The following is a 23,655-nucleotide window of genomic DNA, read 5'->3' as shown; positions in this document are numbered from 1 at the left end:
AGTATCTATGAATGGTATACACATGCTAAGCGCAGACTTTGGCATACACAGAGAGATCATGAAATATATGAAGAAAATAAAACTACAGATGAATGCCAGGAGGAGAATAAGCTATTATTAATTGTTTGACAGAGGTTTCTGTTCTAGTAAAAGAAATATATTGCTTGATGCAGAATTTCAAAAAACCATATTGCTAGGAGGAACCTAAACAATCAACTAATACTATAGACTTGAGAGTGATGAATTGACTTCCTGAATAATTTACTTTTGGGACAAATAAAAGCAGGCTTCCAAAAAGAGAGTAGATTTTAGAGAAACATGATGAATTTTATGTAAATAGGTCCTTAGCTGATTTTGTTAATTTGTGAACTAATACAGGGAAATAAAGTACAGCAAGGTAAAAAAATAAATAACTTCACATTGAAATATTCATTTGTGTTTGTATATGTATGCATGCATGTACAAGTACGCACACGAACATGTGCATATGCTCATGCTTGCATTCATCATTCTTGAGGCTTGATAGTCCCTGGGAACTATTTCTCACCTTTTGTGCCCAAGGATAGTGGTCTACTACTTCAGTCACTGCTACAATTCTGTTGTGTGTTTTTTTTTTAGATAATCGCTTGTATTTTCATGATTGAACAGTGGTCTTCAGATCTCAGACTCCCGAGTAGGTAGCTAAGCTTATTCAGCCTCTGAGTAGCTAGTTAAAATTCTACCTATCCTCTGTGCTTCACTGCTCTTTTATTCTTTTCCTGAGGTATTCACAAGCCTAAGTCATACATATATATGTTTACTTGCTTTAAAAATATTCTTACTGCTTGGCACCAGGGTATCACATGTATATTCTTAACTACTTAGGTGGCTTGAGGACAGAACCCAGGCCAAAATTTAGTGGACTTATTTCTCAATCTATAGCTGGGTGAATTGGATCATTTCCATCATCCTGCGCTATCTAGAAACTAAGATTGGAAGGACTGAGGATCCAGGCCAGGCAAAGTAGCAAGTTAGAAAAGTTGGTGTGCAACTCTGATGCCATTGATGATGGGAAGGCTAAAAGGACAGATCAGGTGCATGTTCTTGTGGAAAGGGAACTACTATCCTAAAATTAACCACAGATATGATGCCGGCCTGCAAGAACAATATACCCCAAGTTGAAATCCCCACATTTTCCACAACCAAAATAAGTATATACATTAACATCCAAAATCTTAATAAATCTGTTCTTTGTTCTAATATCAGCTTTGATTATCATATGATGTGACAGAATAATTTCTTCATTAAACTTATGATAATTTTAAAAGACCTAGAAAATTCTTTTCACTTATTAAGTGCAAATGAATGGCAAATTGCCTCATTTCTTACATATTTGACTACCACTATAAATTCATCATATGATTATTATTAATGGTAATATATTCTGATTTATTACTTTACTTTGTAACAGTTTTTAAACTTTTTGCTTTTCTGCTGAAGTTGAAGCGTTTAAATAGTATCATCAAAGTATATTTCTTGGATATTTAGGAAATTTTTTACAATGTTTTTCACCAATGGCTTCTAAGAATTCTTAATTGGTATATTATTTGGTTTATTTTTAATTTCAAATTAATTTTATTGTAATGGTAATGTACTCAGTGGTTACAGTTACATAAATGAGGTAATGAGTACATTTCTTCGGGAAGGAACATTGTTATATATTTCAACGATATTTTTTTACACTCAAAACAAGAACTATTGATGCTTTTGCTGTTGCCATTGATCAATGGGTACTTTTGCTGTTTTTGTTCATTTTTTATTATAAAATTGATATACAGAGAATTTACACTTAATTAATTCAACTAAAGAGTATACTTCATTTTCTTTACTTTTTTGGGGGGGGGCGGGGTCCGGTTGTGGGGCCTGAAGTCTGGGCCTGGGCCCTGTCCCTCAGCTCTTCAGCTCAAGGCTAGCGCTTGAGCCACTTGAGCCACATCACCACTTCCGGCTTTTTTCTTTTTTCTTTTGTGGTGCTGAGGAATCGAACCCAGGGCCTCATGCTTGCAAGGCAAGGGCTCTACAACTGAGCTACCTTCCCAGCCCCTACTTCATTTTATTTTCTAAATTTCAAATTTTGAGCTTAAATATTTCTTTTTCTTTCTTTAGAGTAACTCTTTTTTCAAAGTTTAGGATCAGTTAATTTAATTTTGCATGATTTTTACCCATGTAAATTATTCAGACACATATATTTTGCTTTTATAATATTTAACATGTGGCTATTTAAAAATTAATTTCTTAATTTTACATGGTTAGTGAATCTAAATACATTTATTTTCTTATAGTATAAAAATATTTGTGCAGGTAACAAATACTTACAGTATTTTCAAGAAGCACATACTTTACTAAGAAAGGCTTCATTACTTGGTCACTTTTTGGAAGTACGTTTACTTTGAATTAAAAAAAAAAAGCTTTGAGCTAGGCATGGTGATTTGTGACATCCATTTTCCAGCTATGGTGGGATGTGTAAATAGAGTTTGTAATTTGGGAGAGACTGGTAAACTATGAGGCCTTAGAATAAAAATATTCAGAGTGAAATAATTATGGATATAACCATCCCTAGCGTTATATACAGCACCTCGCTATCATATTCTAAATCTTGAGTTAAAACACCAGTAATATCAATCATTTGTTAAAATAAAAGGACACATGTTTCAAATGTTTATTGTTTAAAACTTATTTGCAAAAGTTCTCATGTCTTCTATTAATTCTCAATTTACTTAATCTATTAAAATCCAAGTATATTGCGACTATTTTCTTTCTACCAAACTTTTAAATACTACGAGCAATATTATTATTTCATATATTAACATACTTTTACTGTTTGTGATAATTTCCTCCGTTTAATATGATAATATCAATATTGCAAATATGTGTAGGTGGTGTGTGTGTGTGTGTGTTTATGTGGTTTTTGTGTGTTTGTGTGTGTGCTTTCTGTGTACTTTGTAATGCTTGGGAGTTCACACCGTTGCTTCACATATGCAAAGCCAATGGTTTACCACTGAGCTATACTGTCTAGTTATAATCCAAATAGTGTTTTAAACCATGACTTTCATTCCTAGTATGCTTTTTCAAAATTATATATAATAACATGTCATCCATATTCTATCCACGCTAGCAATTTTTATTGTAATTTAGAATATTTCCACTTCCAAACTGTTGTGTGTGTTATTGATAAAGGTTTAACTTTGCTTCTTTTCTCTCTTCATTCCTTCTCCCTTTAGAGTTTAACTATTCTCTCTTATTTCTTTGAAAATTATCATATTCCTATTACAACATGTATATACAATGCTTTAATTTCTATTTTAATTTTTCCCATTTCCACTGATTTTAGTACAAGCTATTAGATGGATTGAAAAGAAACTTGTCTCAGGACACTTTATTTTTCTCCTTCTCTACTCTGAAGTCTTTCTGGTTTTTGAAACACAATAGCAATCACATATAGCTCCTACGTGGTCCATCATTTTTTCTCCTCTCACTTTCCTCTGTTGTACAGCTCAAGTTGTTATCATTCAGCTTTGTTATGCTACAGTGTTATCTAAATCTTAACTAATTCCTGAGTTAATTTTAGTTGTTTCAAGTATACTCTGAAGACATTTTTCTATATATAATATCTGGGATCTTGTGTTTTTTGAAGGTACAAAATATGAGTGACTATCAAACATCTAGATATCTCTGTAGAATATTGGTCCACCTGCTCAATAAACTCCTATGTAAATTCAAGGAATACAGGTCAGTCAGAACAATCTTGTAAAATGGTGTAGCTTCACCCTGCATACTAGCTTTGAATCTTTTTATCATGTTTAGTAGTGGAGGCAACATAGTTCTACTACAACAGCAGACACATAGAAGAATGTAACAGATATGTTAAAAATAAATTCTCAGTTGTATGGTCAATAGATTTTGAAAACTATCCTATGACTTTATGAAATAAAAATAGAATCTTAAATGGGTATATTGGCACTATTGTCTTTCGGGATTTACAGAATGATCTTAGACTACTACCTCAATCCTTTTTTTTTTGTTTCTTTTTTTTTTTTTTTGTCACTCATGGGGCTGGAACTCTGGGATCAAGAGCTGTCTTTGTGCTCTTCAGCTCAATGTGAGCACCCTACTACTTGAGCCACTGCACCACTTCTGGATTTCTATTGGTTTATTACAGATAAGAGTCTCATGGACTTTCCTGCCCAGGCTGGCTTTAAACCGTGGTCCTTAGATCTCAGACTCCTGCCTAGCTAGGATTACAGGAGTAACCTACAGGTGGCTGGCCTACCTCAATCCTTATACAAAAATTTATAATAAAAAAAGATTATCAAACTAAATGTGAGATGTAAAAACCTATAAGAGATAAACGTAAAAATTCATGACATTGTATCAATAAAGGTTTCTAATGGAAATCATTAGTGGCTAAAGAAAGGCAAGAATATACTGGATTATATCAAGTGATAGTATTTCATAATTCAAAGGACACTGTACTCATAATTCAAAGGACACTATAACCGAAGTGAAACATATCCAACAGATAGAGGGAACATATTTGTTAATGCTACAATGTGAATGCTACAATGATTCCGAATCTTAAGTATTATTCTTCCATTCTTGTTTTTACAAATTTGCATGATTAGCTACCATGATTTAGAGCTAGTAGAAGAAAGGGAGTGGCCTCATCCTTCATGTTCCATTTAGGAGTAATGCTTTCTCTATGTCCCTCCCATAGGTCTAAATACTGGCCTTGGCTTTATTGTTTCAAAGTTGTCTTATTTGCAGAGTCTTCTACAGTGTATTGAACCATTATACTTAAACATAGAACTTCTCTTTCTCCTATTCCTATTGTTTATCCTTCTGTTAATTTATGTACACTTGGGTAATAATGCACAACACCAACACTGACAAAAAAATGTTTCTGAGAACCTACTTCCCACTTAAAATTGGTCTTAATTTACAGAGCATTTAGGAAATTTGAACTTAATGTACTCCAGGATAATTTTTTTTCATGTTTTTTTTAATTGTGAAAATGGTAGACAGAGGGATTAGAGTTACATAAGTAAGTTAGTGAGTATATTATCTAACGAACATTGTTACCTTCTCTTTTGTTTTTCCCTGCCATCCCTTTTCTCCCCACCGCCCCAACTCTCACCTTTCATTCCCAACTAGTAAAGTTCATTTTCAACATAGTGTCTTGTTCATCTCATTGTAACAATGGGTCATACTGTGTACTTCTTTCAGCATTTTATTTCCCTTCCCCTCCCCACATTAGAAATTTGTATATGCAAGTTGGAGCTCACAGACCTCAAATACAGTGGAAACGGGTTATACCATGGAGGAAGAAAATAGAAGAGAAACAAAAAATCACATAATATATGGTAGATTGGCAGTTAGGGTGGCTTTGCTAGGGCATGTTAGCTTGGTGAGGAGAGGAAGAAGTCTCGAGTCCCACCCAAACCGATAATGAAAAATGAGACAACCAATGGCTAAAGAATTTCAAGAACAAAGGCAGGGACTTATAGGTAACCTCCAGGGGCAGTGAGGGCAGCAAGGCTGGGCCTGTGGTTGTCATGCCTCTCTCGATGCCTTTGGAAGTGAGGGCCAGCTCTGCTGTGGGCTAGCCCTGGCTCTTGCCTTGAAGCAGGCACCAGGCAGGAATTGTCAGCACAGCTTCAGCCTGCCCCAAGGAGGTGGCCTGTTGTGGGTGCTGTAGCCTGGGCAGCTGCTAGGATGCTATACTCAGCAGGGCAGAGGAAGCATGGCTGGTAGGCTCCGCTCCAGCCCAGCCAAGCTCAGGGCCACTTTGGAAGTTCCAGCTCTGGATCAGGACCAGGAACTGCTCCCCAGACAAGTAGGGCCTCTGGGGACCTGTGCAGTGGCCACTACGTGTGGGTTGTGAACCTCCTTAGAATGACCGAGGAGTTTCAATGGAGAGGTGCATTTGCTTCTGTGCCTCTCACATCTTCTGGATTTCTGCTCTCCTCCTGCCTCCTGCCATGTGCAACTAAAGGAGTCAATTTCTCCAAGCCACTGAGAGGCCATCCCGGAGATGTTCACAGGGCTTTCCAGGCTGCTTCACCATGCATGCAGGGCTCACAGGGTGCCACCCTCCAGGCAAAGTTTACCACCATTTCAGCTTGGCTACCACTGCCTAGAGGATCACAAACTGCTTTCTTACACATAAATCCAGGGGTACACAAGGCTGTCCTGCAGTCTAAGGCATCCTTTCCTTCCTCCTGCTCAGGTGTGGAGCAACTGTGGAGCCAACTGCAACATCATGATTGATTATCTAAAAAGAAGAGGAAAAAAGCTTCATTTTTCCAGATACAGCTGCCCCTGGGGTTCTCTGTGTACACTAGCCTTGTGCTTAGATAAGGATCCCCAAAGACCACCATGGATCCAGTTCTCATGTGACCACATTAGAGTCATTTATTGCAAGGTCGAGCCTGGACTCACAACTGTCACCATTGCAGTGGGTCAGAGTTGAGATCCCGACCCTTCTGTTAACTGGGTAATCATATAAAAATCTTATGGGCTAGCGAGTGCAGGCTAAGCAAAAAGAAATAATTTGTGGAGGAGAAGGGGAAAAAAAACAAATCGTTTAAATAAGGATACAGGTGGACCCATTGCAACAATGAGATGTACAAGTTCTTATGGAGAAAAACGAACTTTACAACTTTGGTGAGGGGAAGTGGGGAGCAGGATTCGATGGGGGGGCGGGGGGGACAATGGGAAGGGATGGGAGGGGGAAACAAAGGAGGAGGTTACAATGCTTGATAAGAAATGTACTCATTATCTTGCCCATGTAACTGTAGCTCCTCTGTACAGTATTTTCACAATAAAAAAGTGAAAAAAAAAACATTAAAAAATTAAAAATAATCTGTAGCTTTAGGTACTTCCTGTCATCCGCTGATGGCTGTTGCTAGGGGAGTTATAGGCAGAACTTTATTGTGACATTTCACGGTTTTTCCAGGAACCTGAGTTCTAACTTTCAGTAAATGTCTACTTACAATGGGTACTTTCAGTAAAGGCCCTCACAGTGGATAGTTTCAGAGTATTCGGTGTCTAAGTCCAGAATGCCTGTCCTTTGGCAAAGATTTCTCACTAGGTGTGTGTGTGTGTGTGTGTGTGTGTGTGTGTGTGTGTGTGTGTGTGTGTGTGTGTTTGTGTGTGTGTGTGCCTGTGTGTCTGTGTGTGTCTGTGTGTGTGTCTGTGTGTGTTGTGTGAGAGAGTAAGACACAGCTGAGGTTTGCGGTAAAATTCTCCTTCCCTTCAGCATTGAGCTTTGATATCTATTGTTTGTCCCACCTCCCCAATTTTGAGTTCTAATGTTGTCCTTCTAAATACTTTTATCCTTTCATCTTCTTGATATTCAGTTTCCTAAGGTATGCTTGTGAACTTCAACATTTGCTTCATGAAGGGGATGCCTTTCTTCGATCTTTTATGAAGCTCTTTGCTCTCTTTAAATGCAGTTTATACTTTGTTAGTGATTTTACTTAGGCCAGACTGTGGTGGCCCAGGCTCTGACTGTTAATTCTGAGATTAGTTTAGGCCAATATGAGATACTATACTTTCAGTATATCAATGAAAGAAGTTCAGCATCTTTATTGAAACAATTTCCTGGCTGTAAATACAAACAAAACATCCAGTGATATAAATGTACAATCTGTTGTTTTTAGTTAATTGTGCACCACTGTAATGAAAAAAAATCATTTTACTAACTGAAATGAGTATTTGTAATGGGAAAAAATCAAATGTTATAAATCTTAAAAATTGATCAAATACCAAAGAAAAAGAAAGACACTACTCAGGAATGAAGTATAAATGTAAGTATTTAATAAATAAATGAAATTTTTGAGATTCATATCCACATAGCAAATACGAAGGAAAATAAAGAGGAAAGTCACTGAGATCCTATCTTACACACCAGAATAGCTACCACCACTCAAATAAATAAACTGCTGGAGAGGTAAATAAATCAGGAACTATATTTGGTTTTGTGGCATTGTAAACTAGTGCAACCCATAGGGATATCTTAATGGAAGTTTACACAATACCAAAAAGACAGATATGTTGATGACGTTTACTGCAATTGGATACATATTGAAAGAATATAAATCAACATGAACATACATGTTCATGGCAGCAATATTCTATAGCAACCAAGCTGTGTAATCAACCTAGATGCACCAGAAAGAGGGAATGAAGAAAATGTGCTATTCATAGCTATAAACATGTTCTGGTATATGAGAAGTGAATGTTTCTACTGTATCATTGCTAAATATTTTGAATATATACCTAATCCTACTTTCACTAAGTTTTGTGGCATTGTGTTTTTGCTTTAATGAGGAACATCCATATTGATTTTCAGACCAATTACAATAGGTTGAGATTTCCTATAATATGTAGATATTAGATCAAAATTTAAATATATCAATGAACACATAGAGGACCATCATATATAGTTTATAATTTGAAGCAATTTTAAGAAGGCAACTGTTGGGGGAAAAGACGATGTTAGAAGCTTAAAAAATACACAGACATGGAAAAATACCAAAAAAATGTGCAACTAATTACTGGTAATAGTAAAATATTTTTCTCAAGTATTAACAATGAAACTATTAAAATAATACTTAATAACATCAAATAAATATGCCATAGAAGAAAATGTACCATAGATACGCGTTTCCCCATAATTTGTTTTCCTTTATAGCAAATGGATTAGAAGATGATAACACATTCAAGTGTCATTGATTGCATGCAGCAAAGGAAAGTAACAGAGAAGTAGAGAGTAAGAACAACCTGGGGTATGGATAAAGATACTCAGTAGAACTTTGTAAGGAAAGAATGTGCTCTGTTTTCCTGATCAAAATAGAGCTAGGACAGCTAACTTTTGACAGAACACTTGTAATGTAGAGTAGTGGAATTAGTAATTTCGGTAGTAATTTATTACATTAATTCCCTAATCTTATGATGTGATTCCCTAATGATCTGAGTGATCTTAGATTTTCTTTTTTGGGGGGAGGGGTGTCCGGTCTTGGGGCCTGAACTCTAGCCTGGGCACTGTCCCTCAGCTTTTCAGCTCAAAGCTAGCGCTCTACCACTTGAGCCACAGCGCCACTTCCAGCTTTTTTCTTTTTGCTTATGTGGTGCTGAGGAATCGAACCCACGGCCTCAGGCATGCAAGGCAAGCTCTCTACCACTGAGCAACCTTCCCAGCCCCTTTATTCTAGATTTTCTGAGCCCTATTTTTCACCCAAAATCTCTAAATTCCTCACCCTGCCAATGGTTCTTCTGCTTCTCTCATTTCTCCTTGTTTCTGAACTAAACTCCTGTAATCTTTTGGTTTATGAGAAAGAGCTAGAGAAATATGAGGATGGCTTGGAGTCTGAGCTAACATCCACTCCAGCTTGGAGGATCTGGTAAAGGACTTTCACCTGGGTCTCAGAATCAGATATTAATTGACCTCTTTGGAAATGGAGAAACTCACTCACTCAGACAGAATCTGTCATTCCTTGACATTCTTTGAAGAGATTCGATACTAGGGCACAATGAAGAGAATGAGCTTTCCCATTGTCAGAAGGAACAGGTTGAAAACTAAAAGTGGCCTCAGGTCCCAAAGGGCCAGTCAGAAGCCAAGAGATCAAACTTTCCTCCTCATCAGGGACCTTCTAGTAGGAATAGAGTCTGAGCAAAGTCTGACATAAACTGAGACTGGGCCTAAGGTGGAAACAAAAGGATGACCCTCTCTTTGATTACAAGGGAGTTATGTAGTGAGACATGACAACTTCCTTCATATAAGAAAATTAATGTTATCTCATTGCCATTTTGCAGGAAGTCAGTTTCCCCAAAGCAGAAGTTGTTAAATGTTGTGACTGCCTGTTTGCTCTGTAGGCTGTTGTCTCTCTCACCCCTTCTGATGTCAGGAATGCATTGCTTCTTTCAGGCACTCAACTACCTGTACTGACTCCTAGGCAGGAATACTGTAGGCTGTTCTTTGGCTAACCTCTTGCATTTAAAGTAGATTAGGCCCAGGCTCTGCTCATGCCAAGAGGTAGATGCAAGAGGTGAATATAATCTCAGATTTGTACAGAACCACGATCATACTGAAAAAAATTAAATGAAATTAATAGTTGAGTAATTTAGGGTTTATAGCCACAAAATTTAGGTAATTATTAGTAATACATCTAGAATCATGGATTAGGAAGAGAACTGTGAAGTAGGTTCAGAATACAATGAAAAGACACACAATAGCCATAACAGGAGATAAGAGTATGAAGGAACTATTGGCATATGTCCATTTATTATCTTAGGAGTGACCTTGGATAGGAGGCTTTTAGAATAATATCTAAAAGAGAGGGAATTGCTGGGCGCTGGTGGCTCATGCCTGTAATCCTAGCTACCCGGGAGGCTGAGATCTGAGTATTATGATTCAAAGCAATCCCAGGCAGAAAAAGCCAGAAGTGGTGCTGTGGTTTAAGTGGTAGAGCACGAGCCTTGAGCTCAGGGACAATGCCTAGGGTTCGATTCTTCAGTGCCACATAAGCCAAAAAAAGCCAGAAGTGCTGTTATGGCTTTAGTGGTAGGGAACTAGCCTTGAATTGAAGAGGTGACAGAGAGTACTCAGGCCTAGAGTTCAGGCTCCTTGTCTGGTCTAAATAAAAACAAAAAAATAAAACAAAAAAACTTATAAACTTATCTTTTCTCATAATTGAAGAGAGGCTGTTTTTACAGAAATTCTCCTTATCTAGCTCAAGGTCATCAAAACTTCAATAGAACTTTCCTGTTGAGATGTAATGCACCTAACTCTACTGAACCTAATCATGGCTGGGAAAGTGTGGACATAGATACTTTTGTTGTATTTTTCCTTATTAATATATAATACTCAGTTATTATATATAATATATATTATAATATAGAATATATTATACATTGTAAAATATATTAAATAGATTATAACATGTATTATGTATTAACAGACTTCCTCATTTTAGATGTAGGAACAGGCAACATATTAAAAGAAAAATGTTCTAATCTCCGAGTTATTTCTCTACCAGAGAACAATACCAGGTTTCATTCTTTTTTTTTTAATTTTATTTTATTTTATTTGTGAACATACGGTACAGAGGGGTTACAATTGCATGGGCAGGATAATGCGTACATTTCTTACCAAGCACTGCAGCATCCTCCTTTGTTTACCCTTCACATCACTTCCCAGCCTCCCCCCTCCCCGCCAATTCCCAGCCTTCTGCTTTCCCCCCTCCTCCCCTCCTGCACCAACCTTGTAAAGCTCATTTTGGACATGACAACTTGTACTTCTCATTGTTGCAACAGGTCCACCTGCATGCTTAAACAACTGGTTTTTCCCCATCTCCTCCACAAGTTATACTGACATCAAATATAGCAAAGAGATAATCTTATAAATGCATTAGAAACACATGCATAAAAGAAAAAAAACATTAAAATACACATCTAAGTGTTCATTTTCCTGACATCACATTATCTGACCTTTTCTGCTTGACTCATACATATACTAGATATTACAAATAAGGGAAAACATGGGACCAATGTTTCTTTGGGCCTGGCTTACTTCACTTAATATAATGTTTTCCAATTTTTTCCATTTCCTAACAAATGGTGCAATGTCATTCTTTCTGACGGAGGCATAGAATTCCATTGTGTATATATACCACATTTTCTTGATCCATTCATCTACTGAGGGGCATCTGGGTTGGTTCCATATCATAGCTATGTTAAATAAAGCTGCAATAAACATATTTGTGCTGGTAGCTTTAGTGTGGTCTTCTTTGTAAACATTTCGGTAAATGCCCAAAAGTGGGATTGCTGGGTCATAGGGGAGTTCTACGTGAAGTCTTTTGAGGAACCTCCATCCTGCTTTCCAAAGTGGTTGAACAAGTTTACATTCCCACCAACAATGAAGTAAAGTTCCTTTCTGTCCACATACCCTCCAGCATCTGTTGTTGTTAGAGTTCTTGATTTTTGCCTTTCTAACTGGAGTGAGGTGATATCTCAATGTTGTTTTGATTTGCATTTCTTATATGGCTAGCAATGTTGAACATTTCTTCATGTGTCTATTGCCCATCCTTCTTTCTTCTTCAGAGAAGTTTCTCTTCAAGTCTTTCTCCCACTTATTTATTGGGCAGTTGTTTCTTTCAGGATTTGTTGTTGGGGGTTTAATATTTTGAATTCCAAGTATATTTTAGATATGAGACCCTTGTCCGTTGTATGGCTAGTAAAGATCTTCTCCCAATCCGTGGGTTTTCTATTGATCTTTCTAGCTATGACATTTGCCCTGCAGAAGCTCTGCAACTTTATGCAATCCCATTTGTCCAACCTTTCTTTGATTTGTTGTGTTTCCGGGTCTCTATTTAGAAAATTTCGGCCTGAGCCAAGGAGACCTAGGGTTTCTCCTATTCCATCCTGTAATGTTTTCAGAGTGTCTGCTTTGACTTCAAGGTCTTTGATCCATTTGGAGTTGATTCTGGTGCAGGGTGATATATAAGGATCTAGCTTAAGTTTTCTACATGTAGTTAACCAATTTTGCCAGCACCATTTACTGAAGAGGTTGTCTTTCTTCCATTCTATTGTTTTAGCTCCCTTATCGAAGATTAGATTGCTGTAGGTCTGTAGGTTCATTTCTGGGTTTTCAATTCTATTCCATTGGTCCTGAGGTCTGTTCTTATGCCAATACCAAGCTGTTTTGATTACTATGGCTTTATAGTAGAGTTTGAAATTTGGTATTGATATTCCTCCAGCAGTGTTTTTCCGTTGAGGAGCGTTTTGGCTATTCGGGGTCTTTTATTTTTCCATATGAATTTTTGGATTGCCTCTTCTATTTCCTTGAAGAATGAGGGTGGAATTTTGATAGGTCACACGTTGAATTTGTAGATACCCTTGGGAAGAATTGCCATTTTCACAATGTTAATCTTTCCAATCCAGGGGCATGGGAGATTTTGCCATTTTTTAAGTTCTGTGTTGATTTCCTTTTTTAAGATTTTAAAGTTTTCATCATAGAGGTCCTTCACTTCTTTAGTTAAGTTCATTGCTAGATATTTTATTTTTTGTGGGGCTATTATGAATGTGGATGTTTTCCTAATTTCAGCCACACTTTTCTCATTGTTGGCATACAGAAAAGCCATTGATTTTGGGGGGTTAATTTTATAACCTGCTACTTTGCCAAAGTTTTGAATCAGCTTGAATAATTTGGGAGTGGAGTCTATGGGATTCTTAAATACAAGATAATGTCATCTGCAAAGAGTGAGAGTTTTATTTCTTCTTTCCCTATTTGGATTCCCTTTATGTCTGCATCTTGTCTTATTGCTGTAGCTAGATATTCTAATATTAGATTGAAGAGAAGTGGAGAGAGTGGGCATCCTTGTCTTGTTCCTGAGTTAAGAAGAAATGGCTTTAATTTTTCACCATTGAGTATAATGCTGGCTGTAGGTTTGTCATATAGAGCCTTTATTGTGTTGAGTAATGTTCCAGGGATTCCTAATTTTTCCAAAACCTTCATCATAAAGGTGTGTTGGATCTTGTCGAATGCTTTTTCTGCATCTATTGAAATAACCATGTGGTTCTTATTCTTGCTCCTGTTGATGTGATGAATAATATTAATTGATTTGCGTATATTGAACCTGCTTTGTATCCCTGAAATGAATCCTGTTTGATCATGGTGTATGATTTTTTGGATGAATTGTTGAAGTCGATTGGACAAAATTTTGTTGAGAAGTTTTGCATCAATGTTCATCAAAGAAATGGGTCTATAGTTCTCTTTTTTTGATGATTCCCTGCCTGGTTTTAGGATGAGTGTTATGATGGCTTCATAGAATGTGTTCGGTATTGAGCTTTCTCTTTGAATTTCATTGAAGAGTTGGAGGAGTATTGGTGTGAGCTCTGCTTTGAAGGCCTTGTAAAATTCCACTATAAAAACATCTGGTCCTGGACTTTTCTTAGCTGGGAGGTCTCTTATTGCTGTTTCTATTTCAATGCTTGATATGGGCCTGTTGAGCTGGTATAACTCATCTTGGTTTAGTTTTGGCATGTCAATATTTGCTAGGAAAAGTTCCATTTCTGTAAAGTTCCCATACTTATTAACATAAAGTTTTGAGAAGTATTCCCTTATAATGTTCTAAAACTTGGTTGTTTCCGTGGTGATGTTTCCATTCTCATCTCTGAGTTTAATAATTTGCGTGTGTTCTCTCCTTTTTCTGATAAGATTTGCTAAGGATCTGTCAATTTTATTAATTTTTTCGAAGAACGAACTCTTTGTTGATTGTTTCTATAGTTTTTTTGGATTCTAATTCATTTAATTCTGATTTAATTTTGATTATTTCTTTCTGTCTACTGGATTGAGGTTTATCTTGCTGCTCTTGTTCAAGGAGGTTTAGTTGTGTCATTAAATTGCTAGTTTCAGATCTATCCAATTTGTTGATGTAGGAGCTCAGAGGTATAAACTTACCTCTGAGTACTGCCTTTGCTATGTCCCAGAGGAGCTGGTAATTTGTGTGTTCATTTTTGTTGAAAAGCATAAACATTTGAATTTCCTTTCTAATCTCTTCCAAGACCCACTCTTGATTCAGCAAGGTGTTGTTCAGCCTCTATGTTATACCGGACTTTCTTTGGTGGCTTTTGGTGTTGAGTTCTAATTTTATTCCCTTGTGGTCAGAGAGAATGCAAGGTATAACTTCAATGTTTCTGAATTTAGACAAGATTGGTTTGTGGCCTAAATTGTGGTGTATTTTGGAAAACGTTCCATGTGCTGCTGAGAAAAACGTGTATTCTGATGCTGCTGGGTGAAATGTTCGGTAGATGTCTGTTAAGTCTATTTGATCTATGCAGCTGTTTAGATCTGCGGTTTCTCTGTTGAGTTTTTGCCGAGTTGATCTATCTAGTGGGGAGAATGGTGTGTTAAAATCCCCAACAATTAATGTCTTTGGATCTATATGGGATTTGAGGGAAACTAGTGTTTCTTTGATAAATTTGGGTGCTCCATTGTTTGGCGAATAGATATTTAGAATTGTAATATCCTCCTGAAGGAGAGATCCTTTAATTAGTATGTAGTGACCTTCTTTATCTCTTCTCACGAATTTTAATTTGAAGTCTATTTTATCTGATATTAGGATTGCAACTCCCGCCTGTTAATGGGGGCCGTTTGCTTGGTAGATTTTGTTTCAGCCTTTAACTTTGAAAATGTGTTTGTTTTTACGGGCAAGATGTGACTCCTGCAGGCAGCAGATAGAAGGGTCTTGTTTTTTAATCCAACTAGACAGTCTATGTCGCTTAATTGGAGAGTTCAGTCCGTTAACGTTAAGAGATAGGACTGAGAGCTATTTGGGAGTGTCTGCCATGTTATCCACCTTCTTGGGGGCTGCGAAAACTGGGTTCTTCCTATGGTTCTTGGATTCTCAGTTTGGGTGCAGTTTCTTGGCCTTTGTTGCGGTCTTGTTGGTTTTCTATGTGTAGGACATCTTTAAGAATCTTTTGTAGGGCTGGTTTGGTGGAGATGTATTGTTTCAATTTTTCTTTGCTATGTAAGGCTCTTATTTGGCCTTCAGTTATGAAGGAGAGTTTAGCTGGGTACAGTATTCTTGGTTGATAGTTGTTTGTTTTTAGGGCATGGCATATGTCATTCCAGGCTCTTCTTGCTTTGATTGTCTCTGCTGAGAAATCTGAGGTGATTCTAATTGGTTTCCCTTTATAGGTGATTACCCTTTTCTCCTTGACAGCTTTAAGGATCTTTTCCTTGGTCTGAGTTGACCCTGTGTGGATTATAATGTGACTGTGTGATGTCCTATTCTGGTCTGGTCTATTTGGGGTTCTAAAAACTTCTTGTATCTGAATAGGCCTATATTTTTGTATGTTTGGGAAGTTTTCTGCTAGGATCCTGTTAAATAAATTTCCTAGACAATTAACTTCTGTTTCTAGGTGCTCCTCTACACACATTATCCTTAGATTAGGCCTTCTGATGGTGTCTTCCAGGTGTTGGATAGATCTATATTTCTTGGACTTGTCTTGGATGGTTGTATTTTCTTTCTCTATAATATCTAGGCTGTCTTCAATCCCTGAGATTCGATCTTCTGCATGGTCTAACCTGCTGTCAAGACTCTCTACTTTGTTTTTTATCTCTTTTCCTTCTAATTGGTCAGCTTTGATGGCTTCAAGTTCTTTGTTGAAGCTCTGTTTTAGGTCTTGTAGGAATTTCATTACTTCCTTAATTTGGTGTTCAGTGTTTGTTCTCAAATCACTTAGTTGATTGGTTATGGTTTCTTTGGACTCCCATTCCTTCTCTTGGGTTCCATTCAGCATTCCTTTGTGGTCTCCCTGACTTCCTTCAGCTCTTTGTTAATGGATTCCATGAATGTCTTTAGTGATATTTGTGTATTCTCTACCTGGTCTCTCAATTCCTGAATTACTCTTTGATTAGCTTCCTCCCGTCTGTGGGATTCCTGCAGTTCTCTTTCTTCCCATTCGGGGGATTCCTGCAGTTCTCTTTGAGTGTTCTCAGCCTGCTCACGCCATTCCTCCCTTTCTCTTTGAGTATTCTCAAGTTGTTTACGCAAATCCTGTATCAGTTTTTGAGTAGCTTCCTCACGCTTATGATATTCCTGTATAAACTTTTGGGATGCCTCCTCTCTCTCCCTTTTCACGCTCATACAAGGTCCTTTGTAAGTTGTCAAAATTCTCATTTATCATGTTTGCCACCAGTGTTTGTGGCGCTATTTTTGAACTCTCCTCTGGGTTGTTCATTATCTGTTCTGACCCCTGATTATCAAGATTGGGAATTGAGATACCGGGATTTGCCATTTTTCTTGTTTTTCTGGCTTACTCTGCCCATTTGAGATGAAAATAGCACCAGTTTTGTTCTAGAACACTATCTTAAGGCAACCATCAACCAACGTTTGCATTTATACAGTCAATAGTCTACAGATACATTCTAGTTCAACAGATACATCTATTCAACATCAAACAACTATATGTTAATGGGTTTCAAACTGCAGAGAAGAATTTGGAAAACCAAAAATTTTTAGGGTTAGGGAGAGATGTGGGTAAAAAATAGGAATAGATTGGTGTAGGGAGGCACAGGGAGAGTTAACTATGTCCTAATTTCAATGCAGGAAATAGGTTGGGTAGGATGGAAGTAGAGAGAGAGAGAAAAGGAAGAAAGTGAAAGGGAAATGAAAAGAGACCAGAAAAAAATAGAAACGTAAAAATTAATATTATTATGGAGATTAAAAGACCATCTATTTAGAGAGGAATGTGAGTATATTAATAGAAGGGTAGGGACATAGAGGAGAAGTGCAAAACTTAAGAAAATGCTTAAAATATTATAGAGGTATAAAGAGGTAGAACTGCTATTAAGGAATTTAAGTCTCAGAGGTTTTGAATTGAGTAATAAATTTGTGGATTAAGTGTGTACACAATGGGGGATAGGGTGTAATAGTCAACTATGGGTTTATCTGAGGATGTGCAGGAAAATAGTTAAGTCACATACAGAAGATCAAAAGAGAGGAAAAGGTGAAAAGGATTAGAAAGGGAGAGAAAAAGATCAGAAGTTCAGTAGAGCTAGCCAAAAAAACAAAAAGATAGTTAAGAAAGAAAGAAAAAGAGAAAGAAGACAAGAAAAGAAAGGAAAACGCACATTCATGTATTCCTAAAATAAAAATTATAAGAGGAAAAAAAAGTTACCAGAAAACAATTATTTTTTCAAAAAAAGGCAAAAATTAAAGATTAATAAAATTTTTAGAAAAGGAAAAAAAATTATATATATAAAAGGTACCAAAAAAAAGAAAAAAAAGAGAAAAAAAAGAAAAGAAAAGAAGAGGAAGAGAAGAAAAAAAAAGTTCTTTGATTTTTTTTTTGATTTTTTCGGAGGGGTGGGAAGAATCCTGTATCTCCCCTTTGTCTGTAAACAGCCTCTTGTTTGAGTCTCTGGTCAGCTTGAAGTCATGTGGCTTGACTGGTTTCTTAAGTCAGTTTGTTCGAACAGGCAGAAAAATGCTCTGCTTTACCCAAGATTTTGAGATCCCCCTCCCCGATTAGTTTAATGGAAGGGTGATCTGCTTTGAGAATCACAAAAGAGGGGGATGCAGTGGTAAGGCTAGGTTCTGGGTAGAGTTGAGGTCTTTCAACAATCAGTAGCTTTTTCCTGGGGATATTTTGTGAAAAAAAAAAAAAAAAACTAACAGAGCCCAGCCTGGAGCCGTTCTCAGGGTTTCTGTTTTTCAATTGATTGTTGTGGCTGCTAGAGGGAGAGGCAGCCTCTGGCTCTGGTTAGCCAGTGAGGAATGCCACTCCAATGGCTGGTGCCTGAGCTGGGTGACTTTTCCCTGGATGGAGCCGAGTCTGGCAGGTCACTTCGCCGCCGTTAAGTTCTTGTGATCTGCTAAATGACTCGTTTTATTCCAAGGCCTGGGTTGGAGCTGGCAGCTCCTCCGAGCTTTGTCAGTATCCAAGATGGAGATCTCCGGTGCTGGGGGGGGAGGGGTGGCCTTCCCTCCTCCGCTCCCTGAGAAGGAGTGAGGATGTCGGGCTTCTACTCACGTCGAGTCTTGGATCCTGGGTCGTCTCTGGTCTGGGAACTGCAGGATGAAGTTGTCCACTCCTTGTCATTTCTTGCTGGTCTTGAGTAGAATCCGCTCGCCTGCTGTGTCTGGCTCCTTTGTCCTGGACTCTCTGTGTGAGCGCTCAGTTATGGCCCCAGCTGTGCCGCGACCCTGCTGCCGCCGCCGCCGCGGTGGCTGGCAGGCGCTCAGATGTGTCTTTTTGCCTTGGCTTTCCCCCTCTTGTCTAACTCTCTGTCCTGTGATGGCACACTTGGTGTGATTCTCTGGCTTAAGACTGTTCACTGGAACTCTAAAACTGCTTTCTATGCTAGAGCTTCTTCAGATTCCAGCTTCTCCTCTGCCATCTTCCCCCCAGGTTTCATTCTTATTACCCAAAGAGCAACATAGGAAAGCTATGCCCATGGATGTGGTTCTCTGGATTTTGGAAATTGTGATCATATGTATATATATATATATATATATATATATATATATATATATATATATATATATATATAAATGAATAATATTGAATATATAAAACTATAACAACAGATAAATAAGTGAATAACTATGTGCACACACTCCCAGTCACTTTCATGTATAAGACTTTTTTTCTTTGCTCTTATTCACCTACATAGAGAGTACATGAGTTGCCCTTGAATTGTCCTGGAAGTTCTTTATTGGGATACTGTAACTTCACATCTTTTGTTCCCTAAGTAGTCAGATGCTATGTATTCAATAACAAAACTGTTACAAGCAAAAGTATCCACCCTGACACACAGAGGAACTTGGATTTCAGAAATGCCACAAATAAGCGGGAGGTACAGCAGTACTTTTCAAAATTGAATAGACTACATATTTATTAGAAAGCTTGTAAGAAAAAAACTTCAGCATAGGATGATACACTTGAAGAAAACTACAGTTTAAATTACATATAGCCGGGGGCTACAATAGACAATAAATAAGAATTAAAAAAAATAAATTACATATGACATCAAATTACAAAGTTCCAGGACATTTCCCTACTCTTGAAAACTAGAGTAATACATATTAAAAATAAATAAATGAAAAGACAAATGTTTTATACCAAATTTCAAAACATACTAGATGTTATACAAAGGAAATGCAATAAGCATGCATTTTACAGTCTAGTAAAATCATATGGCATGAAGAATCTGATTAACTGATTCATAAAAGTCAATACAATGCAGTTAAACCTTCCGTTATCTCACGTGGTAACTTAGCAGAATACTTTCAATCTATGGTGTCTATTTTGCATGTTATCCAGCCCTATCCATCCCACAATGGCAGAAGGCTTTTCCTGAGAAAGTCCAGAGACCCGTCTACTGTGAGTGCTCAATGTAAACCTGTTCCAATTCTCTTTTATTTGGGCATGTGATAGACTGACTATCTGTTAACTTGCCAAAGGCACAATTTGGACAGGTTTCCAGTAGTGATATTTTAGCTCTCAGAAAAAAAGGGAAATTGAAGTCAGAGGGAAAATCTACCAGATCTCTGAAAGATTTCTATCATTGTGCTAAACCTGTAGCTTTCTACTGACAGTTGAACAAACTGCAGTAATTGCCACTCCAACGACATGTCCAAAAATTGGCTTTCCAAATATTGACCTATTTTCACTTTGGTAAATCAAGACACACTATTGTGGCTCCGTTTTACTTAAACTATCAGCTATGGTTGGCCCAAAGGATAGTTGAACTTACGAATTTCTTAAATTTTAGGTCATCACACAATCACTTCATAGCCCTTAAACATTAAAAATACCTACCCATATAAGTCTGCATTACATACTTATTACTGTTTTTCTTCATTTGTCATGTTTTACATATTTGGGTATCCCTGGGCTTAGCTCTGTAATATTCCTTCTCATGTTTTTTTTTTTTACCACTGAGTACAGTAATTATTTCTGTAGTTTTTCTCCATCTCTGTTTACTTTAATTCAAGTCCTTAATAGCATCCTGTCTACTGACAACTCCTAACAACTGATTTTAACAAACTCAAAATATCCCAAAGTGAGCTTTGATCTCTATCTACAAACCAATCCCTCATTACTATTTGATTAAGTGATAACTCTTCCAGCTGTCTTCTCAAAATACCTTGGAGTCATTTCAGACTTACATACTTTTTCACACCTCATGTTTAATCTATGACCAGGTTCGACAAATTAACTCACTGTATATTTTAGGAAGCATATATATGTGTATACACACACACACACACACACACACACACACACACACACACACACACACACACAAACACACACACACACACACACACACACACACACACACATATATATATATATATATATATATATATGTTATATGAGTGCTAGTACTATGACTAAAATTTGCGGCCTAGGTTCTTTTATTTTTATTTTGTTTGGGGGGGGGTCCGGTCGTGGGGCCTGAACTCTGGGCATGGGTGCTGTCCCTCAGCTCTTCAGCTCCAGGATAGTGCTCTACCACTTGAGCCACAGCACCACTTTCAACTTTGTTCTTTTTGCTTATGTGGTGCTGAGGAATTGATCCCAGGACCTCATGCATTCAAGGCAAGCGCTCTATCACTGAGCCACCTTCCCAGCCCCTTACTTTTCTTTTTGGTTCAGTCTTTATTTGGTATAAAGATCACCTACAATGTCATTACCCACACCCTTTTAATTTAAAAATGTGTATATTCTGTAGCAATGTTATTGCCATTATAACCATAATTAGGAAGATATTGTGGGTTCATCTGCTCCATACATCTTGAAAGGTAATGAATGTGAAACCTACAGAATATCCTCAGATATGCCTGGTGGAAACCTGGATTTGAATTATGGTTCTGCAGCTGATCCGTATTTGGTACTTGGGAAATTTGTTTGGCCTTGTTGCCTACTTCTGTTTTTAATAAAATAGTTAATTCATTTCCTAACTGGAAGAACTATCTTGAGCACGAAAATTACCCTAATGCAGGTGCAGTGCTTGGAATGGTGACTGCACACTGTGTAGTAGGTCCCAAAGAAGTCAGCTTCCATCAACATTGTCAGAGAGTCCTTCCTGAAGGCCTTAAGAAATATATACCCAACTGCTGTTAATATCTGTGAAAACTTATCTTTACAAAAAAAGGTCTTGTCTTCATATGAAACAAAGTAATGTTGGGGCTGTCCTGTGGCTTTTAGTCTGAAGGAGTTTTGCCTAAATTTTATTCTTACACGATTAGTAGTAGCAGTAGCATTCTTTAGTGCTACCCTTCATTTTTCTAGTTCTGTGTTCCATTTGGAATACTATTGTAACAATTTATAATCTTTGTTATTAGAATAAATAAACTAAAACTGCTGAAGTTTTAAATAAAGAGACAATTTTAGGTGTGCATTACATTTTATGTGCTTAATACTTTCCTGAAATTATTCCTTTTAGGTTATATATCCCTAACAAACTATTTTTTAACATTTCTTATATGATTTATAGATTTATTTTATGATTCTTATATGATTTCTTAGAGATCCATAAATAAAACATCTCAGAACAGGAAAAAAGTAGGTAAGAAGTTATAAAAATACTATTATGGTGTCTTAATGGCTAAGTGTAAAGAACATGTAACAAAACAGTTAGAAGATTCATTTGTTCTTTTTTCTATTCTCTCACCCTTCATTGTAGAAACTTTCTCACAATGAAGTGCCAAGTTGTCTGGACATTTCAAGACTCATCTCAGTGACAGAAGTGATGGGATTAGGACATGTGCTCCTATGACTGGCTTTTAGGAAGTTCACAATAAAGCAATACCAGTACATATAAAGAAACTTTTGTGAGTGATGTGCATTGACTTCCTCAATTGCCAAAATTAAATTCATATGTCAAAACATCAAATTACTTACATTATAATATATGCAGTTCAACTGGCATTACTAACACTTCCATAAATCAAATGCAAACTAAAAGCTCTATATCAAAAACCAACATCTAAGGCAGTGTTGGAAATACAAGAAGAAACACAATAAATCTTATAGAGTGAGATCTTTAACACTGGCAATGAGCAATGATATCTGAATTTTTCACCAAGCTTGGAAAGTTCAGGTGTCCACTAATGATGTGATTAGAGTTTCGGAGTTGACCTTGGTATTAAGATTAGAGGTAAAATTCAAAGACAGCTAAGGTTGCTGCAGTATTGTAGCTCTATACAATGTGACCCTCCCTGATAATGGTAAAGCACAGAGTAGAAGCTAAGTCAGTAAAATGTATAGGAAGGATTTTCCACTGAGAATAATTGCAGGGGGTGATCATCACTCTTCCATTGAAAATGTACAGCCCATCATTCTACTTTAAACTCTAGAATATTTCTGATCTGAAGACAATTATAACACACCGATGTGCTGTGAGTGCTGACCAGTTTAGGTGTGTATTACTATAATATATGTAAAATCTTTAGAGGTATGGAGTGACCTGTGTTGTTAAGTTTCATGGAAAAATGTTCACAATTATGCAATTCACACTCATCTAAGTCTGAATCAGGCAACTGAGATAAGACATTTGGGTCATCACTCCAGTGACCAGGTTTGTGACCTATGAAATAAATAACATTATTTCACAATGTATATGTGTTTCTGAAAATTTATGCAATACCAAATACCAAATGTACAAAAGGGACAATTGTCCATCTCTTATATATATCCGAAGTAAAGGTACACCAGAATTATACTTTCTTGTTAGAGGATCACAGAATGACTGCTGATTTTAGGTTTCTTTCCAGGTGCTCCTATACATTTGTGAATCTTCTCTGAGGAAGTGTTTTCCATAGTTTGTTTTGAGGTGTTCCGAATATCAGTACTGTCACTAACCACAGCCATGAAACAGCAAAGATGATGGGATACCTGGCCAAAGAACTGAGAAATCACAGGAAGTGATAGGAAAGAAGATACCAGAGGACCCAAAGCCTCATTGCCAGCTTCTGGATCCCCAAATCCTGTTTTAAATGCTTTATATTCATTCTACTACAGGGGTGGGGTAATGAGTGGCTACAGGTATGTCCGCAAACTGAGGCATCAATCTAGTTGGTGGTTACAATTATT

General features: G+C 37.1%; 1 long non-coding RNA gene across 1 annotated transcript in view; it reads left to right on the top strand.

The window, feature by feature from the left end:
* The window catches only part of LOC138818318 (uncharacterized), a 47,735-nt gene extending 25,346 nt beyond the window's left edge, over nt 1–22,389 (top strand). Inside the window, exon 2 of the long non-coding RNA XR_011369062.1 lies at nt 22,247–22,389. This is a non-coding gene — a long non-coding RNA (uncharacterized lncRNA). The remainder of the gene's footprint in view (nt 1–22,246) is intronic.
* The last annotated feature ends 1,266 nt before the right edge of the window (nt 22,390–23,655 follow it).

Source organism: Dipodomys merriami, unplaced genomic scaffold, assembly GCF_024711535.1.
Source record: "Dipodomys merriami isolate MVZ:Mamm:240054 unplaced genomic scaffold, mDipMer1.0.p SCAF_733, whole genome shotgun sequence".
Classification (NCBI taxonomy): domain Eukaryota; kingdom Metazoa; phylum Chordata; class Mammalia; order Rodentia; family Heteromyidae; genus Dipodomys; species Dipodomys merriami.
The sequence above is the reverse complement of the archived record's forward strand: the minus strand, read 5'-3'. Positions and strand labels throughout refer to the sequence as shown.